Source organism: Acanthaster planci, linkage group LG03 (assembly GCF_054643075.1).
Source record: "Acanthaster planci isolate LZ-2023a linkage group LG03, COTS_SCS, whole genome shotgun sequence".
Lineage (NCBI taxonomy): Eukaryota > Metazoa > Echinodermata > Asteroidea > Valvatida > Acanthasteridae > Acanthaster > Acanthaster planci.
Genome location: NC_141779.1, coordinates 14,193,553 through 14,213,481, shown reverse-complemented (window position 1 = coordinate 14,213,481; position 19,929 = coordinate 14,193,553). Strand labels below are relative to the sequence as shown.

The 19,929-nt window shown below is 44.5% G+C and overlaps 1 long non-coding RNA gene across 7 annotated transcripts in view; it reads left to right on the top strand.

Moving 5' to 3' along the window:
• Window positions 1-19,458, top strand: part of LOC110991216 (uncharacterized) — a 43,252-nt gene extending 23,794 nt beyond the window's left edge. For 4 of the 7 annotated variants that reach the window (XR_015424624.1, XR_002600110.2, XR_002600107.2 and 1 more), the window contains 5 exons: window positions 2,092-2,201; window positions 13,845-13,925; window positions 14,621-14,720; window positions 14,975-15,097; window positions 15,223-19,458. This is a non-coding gene — a long non-coding RNA (uncharacterized LOC110991216). Of the gene's footprint in view, window positions 1-2,091; window positions 2,202-4,362; window positions 4,538-13,844; window positions 13,926-14,620; window positions 14,721-14,974; window positions 15,098-15,222 lie in introns of all 7 variants that reach the window. The other 3 variants (XR_002600109.2, XR_015424625.1, XR_002600108.2) reach the window with 3 other exon arrangements.
• The last annotated feature ends 471 nt before the right edge of the window (window positions 19,459-19,929 follow it).

The following is a 19,929-nucleotide window of genomic DNA, read 5'->3' as shown; positions in this document are numbered from 1 at the left end:
TTTGAAAGTTCGCTCTGGGTTGAATATAAATGATCATGACAAAACTTTGACGAAACTCCCTGGGCAAATAGTAGGGCCTCAATCCAACTGTTAGTAGCTCATAGTCAGGAGTACATGCTCTGTCTTTCACCGACCAGTTATTACACCAGTGGTGAAATATCTTCCCATCTTACCCCACTTTGCTCCCGACTATTATAGACCCATGAAAACATTGTTGCAATGCCTTCATATTCATTGATTCAATAAACAAACGTCCAGGAGGAGTTGTTTACATACGGGTTATTATGTTGTTTTTCAGACGGTTTGGTGCCTTTGAAAGTTTAAACAAGCCGTAAACAATGCCATATTAGCTCAAAAAGACCATGTCTTTTCTTACACCACATGTCCCATCTTGCCCAAAACTGCATGTCCCATATTGCCCCAGATGACGGGGGAAGATTGGACAAATGTCGGAACCAAAAATGTGACTTTTAAAGCCATGTCTATCTCAATAAAGCATGAGAATATGGTGAAAATGTAGTCTGTCAAATTACTTTTCATAAATATTGTCGTGGATGTTCCAGCACAGTAAAATTTAATGTAATGGCCATAATTTTGAATGTGTCCCGTCTTCCCCCAACATTCCCCCCCCTTGAGTTAAGACCACTCGTACCTTCATGTTATCAATTCGGTTGTAACTTTCTTGCTCTTCCTTTTTAGCATGCTTAAGATCAGATATCATTGATTTGACAAACATATCAAGAAAAAATCTTCATAAATCTCCCAGAGAGATCTCAACCGCCAGCATGATTTTGTGCATAGTGCTTGCCACGGGCGTTTGCGCCACCGATTTACATGGCAGATGTCAAACAACCCTACAGTTTACCAACTTGACTTCCGTATTAACCCTAAGCTTCCCCGACCACACAGAATTAAACAGTAGTAATGTGTTTAATTCTGTTGGGATACATGTAGGTTTGGTAGACCCATAACAGCTGGCTTTTGCATTGGGTTTGGCATACCTCAGAAAAACAAAGTCCAACAGCCTCTGTACACAAAGACCCATATGGTTGGTTAGGGCCAGCAGCCCTTGGGGGGTTAGGGTTAACATTCCTTGGGGGGGGGACTTTTCTAAACTCTGAACTCTGTATTTTTTAGGGGGGCTTCAATTTCTTATGGCTCTGAGAAAACGTTATTGGACTTTCTTCATTTTGTTGAGGAATGATGGCTATAGTTACTTTTCGGGAGGGGGTGTACTTAAAACTTGTCTTGATTTCTTTTGGAAATGTTTTTGATCTCATTTTGAAATTTTTTTGGGGGGGGGTGGTTACCTTCCTTATGAATTTCTTTTGGGACAAGTTACAACTGACATTACTTTTTACAAACTTCGAAGTAAATGAAAACATGACATCACTCGGTCATCATCGCATGCAAAGACTGTTGGCCATGTTGACCAGTTGTGTTTGCCTGACAGCGCGCACACATTTATGTCACCCCACCGGTGTGTAGGGAAGGCAGTGTAGCCAAAACAGCAAATTAGCTGACGAACACATGGCTAAGAAATCAAATTATTGTTCGAGTTAATTGCAGAAATCATATGCTCTGAGCAAGCTCTGATTTCTGTGAAGGTACGAGTTGTCTCAAACGCAAAGGAACGAGTTGTCTTTAGTGGAAGCATGAGTTGCCAAAGGTGCAACTCGGCAAAGGTACAAATTGGTACAATTACATTGAGTTGATGGTACAAGTTCTCCATGGTATGCTTTGTCCAAGGTACGAGTTAACATGTTCCCCATAAGATCAGTAGCATGTAGGCCTACTCTCAATCACCGTCAGCTGTGTCACAGCTTGACCAATTGCAACAGCTGGTATCTTTTCCTTGTTTTTTGGACCCCAACAAAATGAGCCAAGCCATGATTAGTCGTTGGGATGGAAACAAAATGGGCCAATCACAGCATGGCTTTCATCTGTGTGTGACAGCTAAACAAGAAGGAAAACATGGAGTTCTGCACTTCTGTAGTAAAGCTCCAGTTCTTAGTTTCTCTGTGTAATATGAGCCTACTGTGTCCATCATGACCTATTTACCTGAATTATTTTCTCTCTGCTTAATTTCAGATGACCTGTACATACTCGACAAGTACATGTACGTTACCTACTTGGAAAGCTTCACTTGAACATGCTGACAGCAAAGACGGAATTGCAGCATTCGTTGCAGAGAAAATGGCGTAAGTAAACAGAATAAGACACTAAACAGTGTATTCACAGGAAAGAGGATTTCAGAAAAAAGGAGTAAACAAACTTAACACACTTAACAGAGTAAGGAGAGGAAAGAGGATTCAAAAAGGAGGAAAGAAACTGAACCCACTAAACACACAAAGCAGAGTAGTCAGAGTGAAGAGTATTGTAGCGGTCTCCGTAGACGGGGCCTCGGGCTTGCTCTCAGCCAACTCAACGAGCGGCTGAAGAGGCGACCAAGGAGACAGGTCTTTTAGGAGGCAGTCTACCACCAGGTGCCAAAGCTACATGTATCTGGGGGAAACTTCATACCAATGTCAACAGTGACACATGCTGAATTCTAAATTAGTCCCGTTTATTTATTTATCAAAATGGTCTCCCATTCAGGTTATTCCTATGTACTGTAGGTGAGTCGCTTACACTTACAGCACTATCCCCGCTGACGATCTTTGTTAGAGCCTGAACTGACGGCACTACATCTTGCCAGTCAGCCAATAGAAGACCGCAAGCTGCCCTCGCATTGGCCTTTTATACCCACGCACCAGCCACAAGGCGCTAATATGGCCAGTGCTCCAAATCATGCAAAGACGTCAGGCCACCAGACTCATAAGCATAATTTATGCCGAACAATTACAACATCAACTAAGGGGGCACTCTAACCTCCCTATTTCGCTACATAGCCACGCCCCAAGATCGGTCAGTCCCTTTGACTGGAAATCTGAAAACTGAAAGTAGTGAAATCCTTAGACCAGTCTTAATCTAACAGGTATTCACCTAAACAGACTCGCCTTGCACAAAAATCAAATGACCCCGTAATTCACAATTATATACTTTCAAAGTTAACTGAATGGAACTCGTACAGTCAAAACTCTACGTCATTCAATTGGCAAAGATACAGATATTCTCTGAAAATAACTTGGTAAAACAGCAGAACTTTTAACAAACAATAACTATATAAGAACTTTCCCGGCCTTGAATTTCATTTTTTTAGGACACTGCCATTTGGCATTGGTGGACTGGCTGAAATAAAGGGCAGTATTACCAAACGTGAGGGCATTAATGCCATCAGCATACCAAGTTCTGGGCATTAATGTCATCCCTTTTTTTTATATCTCATGAAAATGATTGAGGTCTAAGAAAAAGTAAGATAAGTATTATAACTGAACATGTCCGTGATAAGTGTCTAACCAGCAGCCGCCTGTTTTGACTGCAACCACAAAAACTGGCCAGGCCAGTGATTTTGCACTGATTTTATCAGGGTAGTCCCGATCAACCAATGTCATGTATGTACAGTTTGGATCGCACGGCGCGTAGCACTAAACTGCAAGTACTACATTGTGGTGTTAGTTGAAATACTGCCGTGACCATACAATTGTCCCAGGTGCACAAAAAACGTGGAGCTCTCGATATACCGATAATGCATACACATTGATGAGCACTTGTTCTAGACTAACATTATTGCACGGTACATTAAAATACTCTGTTTGGGCATGCACTGCTATGTTAAGCTGTTGGATAGGCCGGCTGGGGTCGCCAATGCCGCACTTGCGATCGTGCAGTGTGCATGGAGTGGGCCGGGCCGCCGGTGTGCGGTGGCTGAATGTACAATATCCCCACATACAAACAGTCCACGCACGCTGTGCATATGCATGTATGCTATGCATTTAGGTGGTGTGGAGCGGTGTTCCTGTTGAATGTGAGCGATCAAGGAACAATGTGTATGCCGCTTACATGCCGCTTTCCGTGTACCTTGCTGAACAGGGGCAGTGGATATGTACGTGTAGGGCACTACGGCCAAGAGAAAAAAGGGCACTGCCATCTTGGTGGTGAAACACGATCACTTTTGAGAGGCACCACGGCCAAATGGGAGGGCACCGACGGCCATGGCCTTCCAGCCGTTGTGACCATCAGGAAATTTGAGGCCTGACTTTCATAAGATACAACTCCTAGAAATGATTTGTTTGAGACCAACAATAAAACTCCGGAGATGAAATTACTCCTTTAGCCCAGCCCCGAAGTTCACATCAAGCACTTGGGTTGTCTTGTCTTTGTTGAGTTTCCGGCTTTCCTGGTACATGCTCCTCGAAGATGTCTCTCTGACTTGGGTTACGTTGCTGACCATCGCTCTCACCAGATTGTTCTGATCCATAGGTGCTCCCAATACTTCCTCCTCCCTGTCTCTGCAGCGGATCAGTCAGCAAAGTCAACTGGTGTTCTGTGATGCCCCAGACTCACTGGTCTTCTGTTTAGGCAGTGACTTCAAGTAGACGATGTCAAACTCTCTCTGCACTTCGCCGCAGATGGTACATCCTTCCCTGGCATACAGGTACGTTTCTCTGGTTTCTTTCACGGGAATCACTTGCCCAAGTAGGAGTTACTTTGGTACCATGGGCTGAGGCCAGTCCAGCAGCTGGTTACACTTCTCGTGAGGCACGGTTTCCTCAGTAGGTTCACCATGGAGCATTCCCATCATCCCCAGCGGCTTACCACCAGATTTAGCCATCGGTAGCTCAACAGTGGGCTCTTCTTCTTGATCCCAAAGGATCGGTGTCTGAGACAATGCTGTCTCGACTAGCTCTCCGAGAGCCTCATCCATCCAATGCTCTGAATTACCAATCTCCACCTTCTTTACTGCCTCAGGTACATCAGTGGTAGTCTAGGTATACTTGTGGCCTTCTTTGGCAGCAGCTTCACCTTGGACCTTTCAAGGTGCGGCTGTCGCATTTTCCTTTGCTCTTCTTGGTCTTCTTTTGAATTGGTGAATGCTTTCATGGGCTCGAAAGATCCATTGGGGTATCATCTAGCGGCCAGGAGACAGGGCAAGGTGGTGCTTTACATTGCTCGTCACTGTCCTCTAGGGATCTTTTTCCTACTTGCTGACTTTGTCATCCCTAGTCTCCTTCCTATGACAGCGCTTTCCTTTCTCTCTGTCATTCCCTGGGGTAGACCTATCTGGGATGGAACTCCTCCTCTCCCCTTCTTCATAAGTCTCACCCTTTATCTGTTCCACCTCAAAGATCTTGTCTGGGTGGCAATCCTTGTAGTGGGCTCTGAGATTATCGCGACGTTTGTTTTTATGAGAGCACCAAAGGCACCAATATAAGAGGCGTGGACCATGCTTACCAGTTAAGTGCCAATCAAGGCTCCTCTTGTGCATCATTTTGCAACATTTTGGACACACCACAGTCTTGGACTCGGGTCGTTCCTTCTCTGACTTCCTGTCACTTCCTCCCATCTCTCGGTAGCTCTATAGCTCTGAACTTCTTTCTGCAAATAAATAGAAATTGTTGATCATGTTAACAGTGTAACTCTCCTTGCACCCAATCAAAGCTGTTCAAGGCGCACCCCATGATTCCCTTCAGGTGCAGGTACGTCCCTACTACTGCAATTACTGCTATTACAGGTAACATTGCGGCATTCTACGCTGCCTTGGTAGATTCCGCTTGGAGGCGGCATCCTCTGCCTACTGCTTGCTTGTTCTGATGACGCTGCATCAGGTACTAGCTGCTTGGTCTGAGACCCTACGTGAATGTCTGAGCCATTAGGTTTTTTATCAACGGTCGGCATTGCTGCCTGTGTACTTGCTTGTCCCGACGTTGTTCCATCGATTGCTACATCCCCTGTCTGGGGTTCTTCCCCAATGTCTGGACCATTTGTTTCTTCATCAGCGGACAGAATTACTGCCTGTGACTGAAGAAAGGACTCTTCCTTTTCATTCCAGTTGCTGTCTCCTGCCAGATCACTGCCAGCAACCAACGGTTCATTTGTCTGCCTCGCACATCCAGGACTCTCATTTCCCCTCTTTTCCCCACTACTCCATGGTTTCAACAGCTCACCTACGTAGTGCTTCAAACAGTCGTAATGCAGGACTTTCATTTTCCCCTTTGGTTTCCTTTGTATCCTGTAGGTTTACATCTGACAACTTGCAAATAACCAATTACGGACCTCCACATTTACATTGTAACTTAGGTCTTAGACCCTTTGTTTTGGCAGGGTTATATAACCACACGAAATCCCCTTCGCCTATTCGGTCATGGACCACACGGCGGTCATAGGCTTTCTTCTGTCGCCTGGTGCTGTTCTTGAGACACTTCCTCGCCCTACCATGTGTTGCTTGAATATTCCTGCTCAGATTGAGTGCGTAGTCGGTTTGTACTGTATTCTTGTTACCATCATTCATTGATGCTACCCCAGCAGTTAGATCGATGGGTAGGTACACTTCTTTCCCCAACATGAGCATATTGGATGTTCTGCCTGTCAATTCCTGCGGCGTAGCTCAGTGAGCGAAGGTCGCAAATGGCAAGTTCGTGTCCCAGTCTTTCTGCCACTTCTGTGTTTCAGTCATGGTTAAAATCATTGTCAGCAAGGTTCTGTTGAATTGCTCACTTAAACCATCAGGCTTGGGGTTATATGGTGTGGTGTATGTCTTCTCTGTCCCAAGTATGTGACACATCTTTGAGAACACTTGGGACTCAAAGTTTCTGCCTTGATCTGAATGCAACTCTACAGGCATGCCAAACCTACACATGAACTCGTTCACTAGTGTTTCCACCATCATGGTTGCCTTCTCGTCCGCCTACAGGTAAGCCTCCACCCACTTACTAAAATAATTGCCTACTACAAGGATATACTTGTTCCCCTTCTCGCCCTTTGTGAGAGGGCCTTCCATATCGACTGCGATCCGTTCCATCGGTGCACGAACAAGATGTTGTTGCAGGGAGGCTCTTTTCCTCCTTGCAGGGGCCTTTTTACTGGCACATACATGTACATTGCACTGTCGAACCGTAGATCTCGCTTCACCGTCCATACCAGACCAATAAAACCTGTGTCCACTTGTCTTTCTGCCATGTAAATCTATAATTATCTAAGGACGGAGCCAGCGGGGACTACAGGCTTCCACTTCACCTGTCGGCCGTCATTGGACTCCCAGCACATCTGTAGGAATCCATCCCTGACCTCCAACTGCTCCCAAGTCAGCCAATAAGCTTTTTCTGCCAGTGAACGTGGTGAAAGAATTTCTTGATCCCGTCTTGCAGTTGACCTTTCTTTCTCTTTCAGCACCCATTTGATGGACGCATCCTGTAGCTGAGCTTCTCTCCATTGCTTCTTGGTGATGGTAGGCACAGCCGTAATAACTATGACTCCAGCTTCCTCCGGACCTGCTGACATAACTATGCTTGTCCTCACTATTACTCTTGATCACCTCCTCACGGCCACACTGACCACACGGCCTCCGAGAAAGGCCATCGGCATTCCAATGTCAGCGGCCTGATCGATGAACGATCTTCAGGTCATGCTCTCCTATCACCTGCAACCAATGAGCCACTTGGCCCTGGGGCTCCCGGAAGTTCACGAGCACTTCAGCATGCCATGATCTGTTCTTACTGTGATTCTTCTCCTGTAGATGTACCTGTACTGCCTAAGTTTCTTCAGGTAGACAACCACAGCAAGTATTTCTTTTCTAGTTATGCAATAGTTTCTTTCTTGTCTACTCAAGGCCCTGCTTGCATAGGCAATTACCCGTTCAATACCATCCTGTACTTGGGACAGAACGGCTCCTATGCTTGCATCACTTGCGCATGTATCTAGGACGTAGTTGAGATGTGGGTCAGGGTAGGCAAGAATAGTTGATCCTTGTAGTCGCCTCTTTAACTACTGAAATGCGCCTTCCGCTTCTGGTGACCATACAAACTACCTGCCTTTCTCCGTCAGATGGTGGAGGGGTCGAGCAATGTCCGCAAACCCCTTTATAAACTGTCTGTAGTACGACGCGAGCCCGAGGAAGCTCTGTATATCTCTCATGGACTGGGGAGTTGGCCACTCTCTGACCATCTTCACTTTCTCAGGATCAGTCGAGATCCCTTGGCCTGTCACTATATGCCCAAGGAAAAGGACTCGTTGCTTGAACAATTCCCATTTCTTAATAGTCTTATGCTTTAGCCCAGCTTCTCACAGTTTCCAAAACACTGTCTTCAAGCGATTAAGCACCTCCTCCACTTTGTCAGCAAAGACAATTATATCGTCCAAGTAGCCAAGAAGTGTCTTCCAATGGAGCCCCGCAAGAACTTGCTCCATTAGCCTCTTAAAGGTGGAGAGGGCGTTGCAAAGCCCGAAGGGCATTACATGCAACAAGTACACGCCCCCTCTGACCATGAAAGCTGATTTCTTCTTAGCATTGTCATCTAGTTCAACTTGCCAAGAGCCTGATGCCAGGTCCAAGGCGGACAACCACCTTGAACCTGACAGCGCATCGAGGGAATCATCAATGCGAGGGATGGGATAGTAGTCTTTCATGGTCACCGCATTGAAGCCAATGATAGTCAATGCAGAACCACTTACTGTCATCCTTTTTATTAACCAAGACCACATTGGAGGCCCAAGGACTGTCAGTAGGTTCTATTACGCCATCATGTAGCATTTGCTTCACCTGCCGTTGATCTCTTCCTGCTCCTGTTTAGGATATCTTCGTGGCCTTTCCCTTTGTGGAGAAACATTGGCGGTGTTTATTGCATGTTGAACTATGCTAGTCCACCCGATGTCTGTGCTTCCGGTAGAAAATACATGTATGTCCTGGTAGTCGTGCAAAAGCTCCGCTATTCTATGGTGATACAGTGGTTCTGCACCTTTGCTCCGGTTGTACAAGCCAATGAGATGTAAGGGAACTTCATTGTTTGTCTCTACCCTTGTTGGCATTGTCTGTGGAATTTTAATATCTTCCTTGCCTACTGAGGCTAGAAATCCTGCCAGGGTACCTCGTTTCACAACACACAATCTCCTCCCAGGATTAAAAGTTCTAATGGGCACCTCATCATCTCCAACCCTCACCAGCAGTCGTGCCACAATCACTCCCTTGTATGCCATCTCACTTCGCTTGGCCGGCTCCATATTGCTCATACCATTCGCCTTGATCCCTCCAGCCAAATACCCCTGAGCAATAGCCTCATGTCCCGGCGGTATTTCGGTCGTTTTTGCCACCATCACTCTGGCACAAACCGATCTCCCTTGGAGTAGGTGCACGTTATCCTTTCGTCGCCAATCCTGAGTTCCAAAGTGTGAAAATCCAAACTCCCCTGCGTCCACATCCATTCCAAGAATTCCCTCCAGGGGGCCAATTTCCCCAAATATTGCATTAACAAGGAAGGTGACTTTACCCACTCACATTTGCATGTTTGCGCTGCCAATACTGTTCAGTAGTCCACCATTGCTGTCCTTACACCTGTTCCTTCCCTCTCGAGTCGAGGTCTTTTACCTGGGGGTATTTTGTAGAACAAAGTGGAATTAAGCACCGTATCGGTCGTACCTGTATCTGCCAGTAGGTGCACTCCCCTTCCGTTTACTTCTGCCGGAACAAATAGGCCATTTTGTGCCCTGGCTATTTTCGGTCCTGTGGGAAGATAACTATCTTTCATGCAGCTACAGTATCTGTCTTTCCTGTGGTGCCGTCACCTACTGACCCTGTTGCTCCTCCAGCCACCCCATGGGTCCCTGGGGTGGCTGCTCCTCCTTTCCCGTATAAAGTCTCCTCTGTCCGGTAGACTGTTTACAGTTTATCTCAATGTGTCCCTTCTGCTTACATCTATAACAAATGAGATTGCCGGCTGGTATGCGTCCCCCTTCCATGGTTGTTGTCAGACGTAGGGCTCTGAGCTGTTGAACGAGAGTTACTTTCCCCTTGGTTGCGCCCTTCTCCCCCTAGCCTATATCTTGCCATCATCATCTTCATTTCCTCCAAGAGGCACTCTGTGTCAATGTCTAATATCCTGGCATATTTTGGCTTTCTGCCCTCTCTCCTGTATTTTGTGGAAACCTTTGGTTGCCAAGGCTACCCTCATGGCTTCTTCCAGCATTGTAGGCCGTGCCTGGAAGATCCCTTCCCTGATGGCCTGACTTTCAATCGCATTAGGGAAATGTCCCCTAGCTAGGCGATATTAGCCTTCTTCCAGTAGCTCAGGGTAAGCTGATGGATGGATTGTCCAAGCTCCTGTAGGCTTTCCTTGGCTCCTTGACATAGGTGCCTCAACTCCATTAAATGGTTTTCAGCCAGTTGTCCTGGTCCAAATCTTTTCTCCAGCTGGTCCACAAGTAGGGTGGCGGACTTTCCTCTATGCTGCCACTTCCTAAAACCTTTAGCAACGGCCCCTGTAACTTGCTGGGAGGAATGCACCTGCCTGTTTTTCCGACCAGCTTTTCCCTAACTTGCATGCCTCAAAGTGATGGCGGTAATCTCTCCATGGTGCCTTACCACTGGGTCGCGTCAGTGTAACACCAGTTACTTTGTTGGTGCTCCTATTCAGGGGGTGCTGTGCTCGCTGATAGGTGTGCTTGCTGTCATCTGCAATGTCGCCTCTGCCTTCTATTCTGGGATTGAAGTTACTTCTACTGCTGCCAGCAATTCGGCAACCTTGTTCTCTGACTGACTTGCTTTGGTCTGGGGCTTCACCTCAGGGTGGTTTGTTGCACCAGACGGTGTATCAGGGGATAGTGGTGTCAGTTTTCTTGTTCGGGGCATGGGCGTTGGTCTTGTTCTACTCAGAGTTAAGGTAGGCACAAGTAGTTCCAAAGTCCCATCACCCAAACTCATGGTTCTCTACATGCTGCACCTGCCACTGTCTGTTGACGAAGCCTAAGCAGGTGAAGCTCAGCCTGTAGCAATTCAATTCTTTTCTCTAACTGTCCGGCTGGGGTGTTGGAAAAAGGTGTACTCTCTTCTTGGTAACTTTCAGCTTGGGACGTAACCAGCTCACCCTCAAAATCAAACAGCAAATTTTTTGCCATGTACCTTAACTAGGTAATCGCCTACGTAGGTGTAACTGTATAGACTAGTGTGCGTGCCCAGAAGTGTGCTTTGTAGCTTATCCCACTTCTGACACCATTTGTGGCAGTCTTCGTCGTCGGAGCCTTGGGCTTGCCTTCGGCCGACCCAACGAGCGGCTGAAGAAGTGACCAGAGAGACTGGTCCGTTAGGAGGCAGTCTACAGCCAGGCGCCAAAGCTATCTGGGGGAAACCCCACACCAAGGTCAACAGTGGCACAAGCTGGATTCTAGATTATTCCTGTTTATTTATTAACTGTAACCATCCGAAATCCTCCGTCTGATTTTGGGGGATTTCAGAGGATTGAGGTTGCATGCAGTATGAAACATGCAGGGTTCTCCACAGGTACAAACTTGCGTATCGGGCCCGATACACAATTATTTCTGCCCAATATGCAGAAAATGACCGATACCCATTTTTTCATCCCCGATACGCACAATATAATTATGAGAGATACGGCTCAGAGTTATCTTACATAATGTAGATTGCATGTCCGGAAAATCTAGATGAAAAAAAAAAGTTTAGTCCTGCATTTTTCGATGTACAGTACATGCACTGTGCACCATGCTTCAGCGGCCACACTGTATTGCACACCATATATACATCGGCACCGAACGTTCCTCGCGGCCGGTGGTGCATGAAATCTGAACTTCCTTCATGGGCATCGTACATGCACCCGGCTGGCCGGCCAGGGGGGCTGCATTTATGAAGGGTACAATGTTATACTACGCCATTCGCAGAACTTACAACATCGATCCCATACACATTCTTTTTTTCATGGCGGCAGCCGTAGCCCTGTGTAAGAGTATTAACCACTTCGTGCTGGGGCATTTTTCAACGTTGAGGATGCTGGGCCGGCATGACTATGATTTTTTCCGTTTTCAAAATCCTTTAACAATTCATCATTCCATTTAACAGTCGTTTATAGCCACACGGAGTAATCTTTAGGCACTACTCGAAGTTGACAGGTGACCTTCATTGACGCCCGAATATTTCAGCCAGGCCTGCAGCCTTGTAAACAGAGCCCAGATTGTGCGGTGTTATACAACTGTCTTTTGTTCACGAACCTGGCTCAGTGTACTGTTGACCTCTTTTCAATAGGGGCCAGATTAGCATGCAGCAGTGCTGTGTGGTTCATCGCTGCGGTGGTGGAGAGCTTTTGTCCCCGGTGGTAATCCGCTTGCTCTAAATGCCCCAAACCCTGGTATACAGTTTCAAAATAACGCTGGATTATCACCACTTTTGAGAGTGAAAAATGCTGGTAATGCCCAGCAGCCTGGTCTTTTGTTCAGAGTACGGTCTTTTGTTATAGGACCCTGTTTCCTTTGTCCGAGGTTGAAGACCCCGGCCACACATATAAACCATACGGCTCCGATTTTGGAGTCCCCGGCTGGTAGTGGTTAATGGCATCTGCGACGGGGACGATATTTCTCGTTGCCATATCATGGCATTTTGTCACGCGCACAATGGCAGAAACTCAATCAAAGATAGGCTCTTTTTTAAGCCAAAAACTTCAGCAGTCCGTGCTGAGGGAACTCCAAATGAAGCAGCCACCTGCAGCATGTATTCTTTCTTGCCAATATACAAGAAAAGCCTCATTGCTCATTTTATATAAAGACCAAATGGTTTCATATTTTTATGACATTTTGTTTCTTTTAAGCTAATATTTTTTCATTACAACTGAATGGAGCTCATAGTTTCAGGTCTGATCAGCAAAACGGAAAGGTTTAAGCATGTATTAGAATTAAAAATGAAGAAACCGGTGTTTATATCATTGATTAAACAGCCACTACATGTTGTTGCATGTCTGAAACTTTAAATGACTCCTTTGGTCATTGTTTGTGCCTACAGGCCTAATTAGTTGTCGAGAAAGGAAAAGTGGTCATTTGTTAAGATACTAATATCCAAAATTAAAAAAAAATTGAATTTGTTATTTTTTTCCTGAGAACAGGTACTTCAAAAACCCAGGAAATGCTCTAAAATGCAGCTGAGAGCATCTATAAAGTCCCTAAATTTTCGGGGCCCTTGGGTGGGGTCCGAAACCCAGGCCATGGCTTCACAAAAAGTTGGTAAACCACAATGGAAATCCCCCACAGTTTCCCCACACTGTACACTGTCGGAAGGCCTTATCTCATGTTTCACATTATGCAAAGAAAAGTCCTTGGACAGCTCCATTTTCTGAAAGGTAATTGCTGCATGTAACAGTAGTTATTAATGATATATTTGGAGCATGAGGATCTTGCCCAGCAGCACAAGAATTGAATACTGGAGGATTTTGGAGGATTTAGGGTGTATCCTAGCCAAAAGGGCCTAGGCGGTTAGGGTTAATCAAAATGGTCTCCCATTCAGGTTATTCCTATATACATGTACATTTAGCGTATAATTTATGATTTACAACTGTAATTAAGCAATCAATACGATCCTGGCAATTAATTAAGTACAGGGCTGGTAACTAGTGGTGGGGATGCTCAATTCACAGACCATTTACCCAGGAATGTGCAACTTAAGCTCAGAGCTGGTTCAGTGTATGTTACGGCAGGCACAATATCAAAGCAGAACTTAAGTTGGATTATGTAACACTTTCTCTAATAATAAAACATATATTCCTGTCAACCACTTTTTTTCTTGTAATATTTTAAGTCTGGGTACACTCTTCCTAAAAATATGCTGCTTAAGATATTTCATCCTATACATTTTGAGAAAAGTGTACCACAAATGGGGAATTTTTGCCTTATTAAAAAAATCATTGTCTTTGTTACCTATTTACATGAATTATTTTCCTCTCTGCTTAATTTCAAATTACCTGTGAATACTCGACAAGTACGTCACCTACGTGGAAAGCTTCACTTGAATGGGCTAATAGCAAAGACGGAATTGCAGCATTTGTTGCAGAGAAAAGGGCGTAAGTAAACAGAATAAAGACACTAAACATTCTATTCACAGGAAAGAGGATTTCAAAAAAGGAGTAAAGAAACTAAACCCACTAAACACACGAAGCAGAGCAGGCAGTGGAAAGAGGACTCTTCAGAAATTCTGGAAACTGGACCCACTAAGCACACTTAACAGAGTAAGGAGAGGAAAGAGGTTACAAAAAGAGGAAAGAAACTGAACCCACTAAACACACCAAGCAGAGCAGGCAGAGGAAAGGGGATTCTCAAGGAATTTCTGGAGGCTGGACCCAGTAAACACGCTTAAACGAATAGTCAGAGGAAAAAGGATTGCAAAAAAGGATTAAATAAACTAAACAAACTAAACACACTGAACAGATTAAGGAGAGGAAAAAGGATTCAAAAAATGAAGTAAACAAACTGAATGCACCAATTACACCAAGCAGATCGAGTACATGTATACTGACGAAAGGAGGACTAAAAAATGGAATAAACAAGCTGAACCCACTAAATATATTAAACAGAGTGGGAGTAAACGGAGTAAACACATCTAACTCAATGAGCAGACCTTACAGATTAATTTCAGGATAGAGAATTGCAAAAAAGAGTAAACAGTCTGCATACACTAAACACATTAAGCAGAGTAAGCAGAAGAACAAGAAAAAATGACCTATTTGTAGGAAAGATTTTTCGCGCTGGTTAATTTCAGATGACCTGTAAATACTGGAGCAATTCGTCACCATTCGTGGAAAGCTTCAGTGGATGGGTTGACAGTAAAGACAGCAGTAGCATGCATAACAGACAAAACTGTAAGTAAACAGAATAATCAGACTTAACAGGTTGAAGAGAGTAAACAGACAGAGAACTCTTAACACTCTCAAGAGAGTATTTAGATTAAAAAGAATGAAAATAACGAGTAACAGACTGAACACACTTAACAAAGTAGGCAATTAAAAAAATGAGTCAACTAATTGACCACAATAAAACATTTTACCCTGTGAACAGAGGAATCTTTGTCATGGTAGCCTATATGCATGAATTTTTTCTCTTTGGCTAATATCAGATGACATATAGCTACTCGACAAGTATGTCACCTGCGTGGAAATTGTCCGTGATCAACTTCAGTGGAACAGGCTGACAGGGAAGATGGCAGGAGCATACGTTACAGAGAAAATGGAGTAAACAGGTTGAACACTCTAAGTGCACTAAATAGTTTGCCTGGTAATGAAGTTGACACTCTTACTTGTGTATTAACTTTTATAAATTGATTCATGTTGCTCGATGAAGTCGCTGTTTGTTTGTCTTTGTCAGATTTAGTTGCTGTGTGAAAATCAGCCTGATCTGCATTCACTCCACTGTGAAGTTAGAGATAGCAACACAGCTTTACTACTTTGAGGTCTCTAGAAGCCATGATGGCACAGTCTGGTTGGTATGCTCTTCCTGATCAGGCTTTCTCCATCCCTAGACCATACACCTGGGGACACTGCACAGTGCACGCCCTACAGCATCTGTGATGAGAGCATCCCAAGACCTCCATCACCTGACCCAGAGCACTGATGAAGGTTAATGGATACAAGATTACAGCCAACTCAAGACTAGAGATCCTGGAAACACATCCAGACCAGATGGTCTCCTATACCCAAGGTCAGATTAGGACCACTTGTTCTATCACCCTCCCTTAGGCAGTACCTCCAACAATATTTAGCAAGTCCAGAAGCACAAAGATCGCGAGATCAACTGGTAACTAGCTGAACTCATTTCGAGCATCCAGCACTGGTTCCATGATCACTGCATCTGTGAAGCCATCAAGATCTCCAAGCACTGCAGAGTACCCCAAGACATCCATTTTGCCATCAGCACCTAGCCCCTCTTGGACTCTCTCCAGACAGTGTGAAGAGTCATCTCTACTCAACGACAATTTCCCCACCCTGCCCAAGTTGCCCCTTTAGCTTAGAGCTTATGGGTCACCTTTATCCTTGACAACCTTGTCACCTGACCAGTATCGCTGCCCTAGCTGCGACCTTCAAGCCTCCATGCTGAAACACATCAGGTTCCAGCAATAGTCCTCTGATGCTACTATGGGCAGATATGCCGCCCAAAACATTCTCTGGTTCTCTCCAGAACCTCACATATTCACAAAGACATATTTATATGCAGTTACTGCAAACAATCTAATGTTGCTTCCTTCATTAAGTACTAGTAAGTCTTTGATATAAAATCCTGTTTGCATGGGCTACAAGCCTGGATTTTTCATTTGCTGTCAATAATTTGTTTGTACAGACATCATTTCCTATAAATCTGTTTGATTTGCCATATTTGACATCTGGTCATGTCAAATTTCTGTATGCGATTGTTTTCATGAGCTATCGTCATCTAATGTATTGATGAGTGGGAAGGTGCTATTTATTGTGCATTGTAAAAAGTAAACTCAACTCGTTTTTTATCTGTGTTTTGAAACCTGATGAGACGACTTTGCAAGTGATAATTATGGAGATTACTCATTAGCACATCTTCAGGTTGTGTGCAACATTGTCAGCCACTGTGAGCCAGCAGCCCTCACTTGGGCAGGCCTGTGGGCCTCCCATTATGGAAAGGACCAGCATGGCACCAGTCATGAGGAAGTCACTACACAAATACAAGAACAACCAAGAGGAAGAGGTGGGCACTAGAGGGAAATTGAAGGGGAACCATAAAAAAACTCGATAATGCATTCTTTAATTGAATTGTATGTTGTTTCTGAAAGCAGAGTCTGCATTTTTGAAGATTCCAGCAAACAAGATGTAGGCCTACTTCTGACAAAATGCTGGCCATCCCTGGACAGTATGAAGTCAGCACCACAACAGCTATTTGGTGCAAAGCCATTTCTTACTTGGTCCATTAAACCTTTTCGTGTTCAGTCATCTGTGATATGACATTTTGACTGTGACATATCTGTGATATTTGTCATTTACAAATAAATTTAGTCATATTCAAGAAACATTAATCTCAGTTTCCTTCAAAAAAGCTGTATAATTTGTATGTTTGCACTGTTCTGAAAAGCACTGTTTCTTGCTCACAATAATTTTGCTAGTCTGCAGTCTTCAAGCATGTTACGTGTCGGCTTTTGTTTATAAAAGTACATCTCTAATAATGTAGGCAGAACAAAGCAATGGTTTACATGTATATTTGTTTTACTCGTGTGCTATCGTGTTGTAATTACACAACTTAACAGGAGTAGACTCCACTGTACTTTTGGACAGTTTCAATGAAGACCCAAAATTAATCCACGCATCCTTTAGCTGATCATAATTATGCCTTATAATTTTTCTGTCAAGTTTAATTAAGACCGGAGGATGTTTTGAGCTGGTACAGGCAGTGCACATTTTAATTTGCTCTTCATGCAACAAAAAATACCAAGAAAAACTGATTCCAAAAACAATGAACTGTATTACTGTAATCAACTGTAAAAGCAAAACGTGTACTACAAGTGGGTGCATTTTTTCCAGTGTGTTAGATTTGTGTTGGTTAGTACACTCCTTCATTACCAATCAAACAATGAAATAAAACTGTTCAGATATGCTGACAAAAATGTAAAGGACTTGTCCCCTGTATTAAATTGTGAACTGTCTTTATTGGAAACTTTCCCGTGATCATTGAATACACGAGGTTCCAGGAGGCTCTGTGCGAGCTAGCTGAAATCAAAAGAACTGGCAAATAATTATTTTATCATTTCTTTGTGTTATCAAGCACAAAATGTCATGGCAGTTTCCCAAGATTAGCTCACTATTTACGTAGAAGCGTTTTACAACTGGCGGGCTAAACCCCATCATTTAAGTCAGAACTTTAATCTTATTCCCGTGTAATATTTTTAACTAACTTATGCTGAGTATGATGATGTAATGTAGTGAACTTAATAAAAAAAATTAATGGTTAAGACCAATACATATGTGACCAGGTACATCGTAATCAGGAATAAGTCGTTGAGGCCGGTTTACGTAATGGCCGAGTAAAGTGGGGATGTTGGTAAATGTTGAAAATAATCGATGTGGCCGTTTTTGTATATTTTGAAAGTGTGTCTATGAAAGGTTACCATCAACACACTTGTAATATGTACCATTTGAAAGCTTATGAAATTCTCTTTCTGACCATGTACATATCTCTAAAAGTCAATGTGCGACTTATTCCTGATTTCGATGTACCGAGTCACATGAGTTCACTTTTCCAGGGTTTCCGCGTTGAATGCAAGATTTAAGTGTAACCCCCTGCACCCTATAGTTAACAGCACAAGTTGATGTTAATTTCTGCAGTTTGCGACACATATATAAAGTTGGTTTAGAGTGTGGAGGAACGGTTTAAAAAAAAATCTACCATTTTTTCAATCCAATTCATGGTTGCAAAATATAAGTAATTTTTTCAGTCCAATTCATGGTTGCAAAATATAAGTAGTTTTTTCAGTCCAATCTATGGTTGCACAGTATAAGCACTCTATTTGTGTTCCCATGTGCGGGCAGCAGGGTTCGAATTCCAGAATATAATTGTTTCATCTCTCGACCCTTTCTTTCCCCTTCCTTTAGCGATTCACGTCACAGTTTGAGAAAAATGAGATGTGCTTTCGAAGCCGATTGTAGCGTGTAGTGGAAGCGCTTGGCCACTAATAGTGCGACATGCTCGAATACCAAGTCGTGGAATCTTGAATTCCATTTTTCTTGAAGAAAAACCCTGCAGATTAAACATGAAAAAATCTGTCTTTTATTTAGATATTTTTGTGGAAGGGCCATGTTCGTAAGCTTTAGACGATGATTCTAAGGCAGGCAGATATGTTTTAATTACATTTGACTAATGAAACAACTGTTTTTTTGGGGGGGGGAACTCGCTGTTCTTCAAGAGATGTTCGTGGTGTATTGTGGAAGCTTAAGCTGCTTGTTCGTAAGTTTGAGATGATGGGTTGAAATCCTGATACAGACACGTTTTCAGCTCTGTTGTTGCTGTAATAATCACGACCTCTGTAGTTTATTAATTGCATTCTAAGGGCTGAGCTTGAAAGGTCACATTTCTATTAGAGATGTAGGCGTACGTGGTGTATTGTGAGATAAACGGGCTCAAGTGACACCAAATTCTAATTTATAAATTCAAATCTAAGGGTTAAGTGTATAAAAAAGAGAGGACCTCTCAGGGATGTGTGTGGCTCAGTGTGGAAGTGCCGTGCTCGAAAGTGTTGGAAGCTGGTTCGAATCCCGGAGAGGCACCTTTTTTCAATTTATTAATTCAAACCTAAGGTTTAAGTATACAAAAAATCAGTGCTCTTTCAGAGAAGCATGTTGCTCAGTGTGGAAGCACTGTGCTCGAAATTGTAGGAAGCTGGTTCGAATCCTAGAGGGTACTTTTTATATTCCAATGTACAGATTAAAATCCAAGAGTTAAATAAGTGAAAGTGGAAAAGTTGACTGGGGACCCAAATAGCGAAGTGGTTAAGACCACCGCCTGGGAACCAGAGGACCTAGGATCAAATCCGAGACACGGGTGGAGTGGTATGGTGGACATCAAGTCCCGTACCACTCCACCCTCTTTTTATGCCCCGGGGCCGATTTGGGGCCGCTTTGGGGCCGCTTTGGGGCCGCTTTGGGGCCGCTTTGGGGCCGCTTTGGGGCCGCTTTGGGGCCGCTTTGGGGCCGCTTTGGGGCCGCTTTGGGGCCGCTTTGGGGCCGCTTTGGGGCCGCTTTGGGGCCGCTTTGGGGCCGCTTTGGGGCCGCTTTGGGGCCGCTTTGGGGCCGCTTTGGGGCCGCTTTGGGGCCGCTTTGGGGCCGCTTTGGGGCCGCTTTGGGGCCGCTTTGGGGCCGCTTTGGGGCCGCTTTGGGGCCGCTTTGGGGCCGCTTTGGGGCCGCTTTGGGGCCGCTTTGGGGCCGCTTTGGGGCCGCTTTGGGGCCGCTTTGGGGCCGCTTTGGGGCCGCTTTGGGGCCGCTTTGGGGCCGCTTTGGGGCCGCTTTGGGGCCGCTTTGGGGCCGCTTTGGGGCCGCTTTGGGGCCGCTTTGGGGCCGCTTT